This window comes from Cupressus sempervirens, chromosome 5 (assembly GCF_028749045.1).
Source record: "Cupressus sempervirens isolate cs-2001-9-10 chromosome 5, ASM2874904v1, whole genome shotgun sequence".
Taxonomy (NCBI): Eukaryota; Viridiplantae; Streptophyta; class Pinopsida; order Cupressales; family Cupressaceae; genus Cupressus; species Cupressus sempervirens.
Window position 1 is genome coordinate 632,871,335 of NC_143122.1, and position 2,958 is coordinate 632,874,292.

General features: G+C 32.3%; 1 pseudogene; it reads right to left on the bottom strand.

Moving 5' to 3' along the window:
* Nucleotides 1-603: 603 nt before the first annotated feature.
* On the bottom strand, nt 604-2,595 carry LOC149557490 (pentatricopeptide repeat-containing protein At2g13600-like; annotated as a pseudogene).
* Nucleotides 2,596-2,958: the final 363 nt, after the last annotated feature.

Sequence of the window (2,958 nt, forward strand, 5' to 3'; positions counted from 1 at the left end):
CTTGCACCACTCCCTCCACTCACACTCAACACGTTTCCTCATTGTTCCTCTTTGTCCTTCACTATAATTGAATGTTACTTTTGAGTGCTATTGATGTATACTAGTCATTTTTTGACATCAATTTAATTTTAAATTTGTAAGACTCATAAAACCAGATTAAGTTTATCTGTTAGCTTCCACATTATTTCTCTGATGGCACAATACTCCTCATGTAGCTACAATTTATGATATTGCAAACTGCAACTACATGTTTCTTATTGGCCTCTAAAGATAAAGCATTAATGTTTAAGATGATGACTTCATAATGCTTGTCTGAGTTCAATACAAATATAATCTATCTTTCATACCACATATACATCTTGAATTTTCACATAACTTTCTCAATTGACATTCTCTTCCATAAGAATTGATGATACTATAAAAATGGGCTTCAAACATTAATGTTAAGGGCCTTGATCACCATAAGAGGCATAGGCCATTTTCTCATAACCCCAAAATCAATGGTTAAATAAATGAAGTGGTCTAAATAAATTTCATCATTTTACTCTTTAAAACATGAAACAATTTAGATTATTGTACACCTCTATGCATAGTAGAGGAATACTATTCTCCCTTTTCTTCACTAGACTTGTCCAGAGTATTGTACACTTCCATTTGTGGACATCCTATGTCTTCTACAAGAAATAGATATGCTCCATTTTCGACCTCCATCCATCTATATCCTGGAAATTTATTCAATCATTTTTCTTTCATAAGCTTTTTTATCTTTTGTACTCCATCCCATCTGCACACTATAGCTTAAACATTTAACATGAGAGCATAATTTCTAGTATCTGTAGGCTTCCTCAAAATTTTGATTTTCCACATGTTCTCCTACATCTGTATTATGATAGATTGTACAGGTAGAAAGAAAAGCTCCCCATACATGATAATTTGGCTTTAGTGGCATGTTCTTGATAAAATTATAAACCTCGTATAAATGGCCAACTTGACCAAGAAAGTATACCATACATGTATAGTGCTCCATATTGGGTTTGATGCAATAATATTTAACTATGCAATTGAAATTTTGCCACCATTGATCAATTTTGTTTGCATGACTACATGTAGACAAAACAATAGTAAAGGTGACATGATCTGGTTTTAAACCTTCCTTTTGCATCTGATAAAACTTTGAAAGAGCTTCCTCTCCATGTGTGTCAATAACATGCACAAGAATCATTGTAGTCCATATGACCACATTCAGTTTAGATGACTTCTCAGATACTAGGCATATATGTTGTAAGCTCCCACATTTGCCATACATATCAATAATGGTGCTTGTCACAAAGACAACAAAAATGAAGACCTCTTTTATTATGTAATTGTGAATCTCCTTTCCCCGCTAAAGACCTACTACTTGAAAACATGCAAAGAGAACACTTGCAATAGTGACACTATTAGGTTTTATACCTGCCAGTTGAGCTTTGCAAAAGAGGTCTAGAGCCTCATTAGCATACCCATGTTTAGTATTGAGTGCAATCATCACATTCCACAAGGATGTGTTTCTTTCACACAATTTATCAAATACATTTTCTACACTCTCCTTATCATTGGATATGGCATAACCTATAATCATTACATTGTTTGAGATAATATTATTAGATGGCATTTTGTTAAACACTTGACATGAAGTCAAAAGTGCCACGTATTTTTCATACATGTAAATAAAGGCATTACACACAACAACATATATGGTAAGAATACTATTTTTTATTATATTACCAAGGATCTCCATCCATAGCCTTAAAGCTGAAAGATGAGCACATGCAGATATAATACTTGAGATGGTGATAGATTTAGGTATCAAATATGTATTTTCCATTTGATGAAATAGGTTTATGGCTTGACTAAAACTTCCTTTATGGACGCGAGTTTAAATCATCGCATGCCAAGATACCAAATCTCTTTCAAACATGTTGATTAAAAAATGGCTTGCAACCTCTAGACTCTTGCAGCTTGCATACAAGCTTATGAGAGCATGGCTCATGATAATGTAAATTGAAAAGGCTCTATTTTGAGTTATATAAGCATGGATTTTCTTATCCCTTCAAATATTCTCTAAGTAGCCACATGTGGAAAGGGCACTTGCAATGGTAACTGCATCTAGTTTAACTCCCAATAGTTGCATTTGACTAAATAAGTTTATAGCATCAGAAAAGTATGCATTTTGTACGTAGCTTGCACTAATTTCATTATAGGAATATATGTATCTCTCAACCATTTTTCAAACATTTTTCTTGCTAATTCTATAGCCATGCATTTTGAGTACATAGCCACAAGGGCATTCCCTAGAGAAATATTTAATTGAAGTTTGTTTCCAATTACATAAGCATGAATTTCCTTGGCTTGTGACAACTCACAAAAAGAGATAACATAGAGAATGGTTACAAAAAAATGTGAATCATTCCCTCTTTACCCACAAATATCTTCTAATAATCCCTTAATTTTCATTATGTGAAATTACAGGTAGAGGAGGTAAAACATGTATTCTATTGATATAAAAATCACATGCATCTAATGAATGCATAGAGGAGTAAGTAAAACTTGCCTCATATTCATAGGGGATCTATGATGTGAACATGAAATAGACTTCTTGAATCATACACAAAGCTCCAATTGTTATAGTGATAATGTTGATATATTCCTTGAGAAACTCCAATGCATTGAGAAACTCCAGTGCATTGTTCAAACCCTCTGCCATAGAGAATTGGGAAATTTTATAAAAGAGTTTGTCATATCTTTATTTTTGCCTCTTTTTAGTTTTATTATTAATAAAAAAGAATGAGGGCACTTCCTTTGGTAGCATCTATGCAGGCGACTACATTTTGTGATTAAATCATTTTTCCTAATTTATTAATTAATTTTAAAATTATAATATAACTATTTTCCATTTTTTAATTTAATAAAAAAATTATA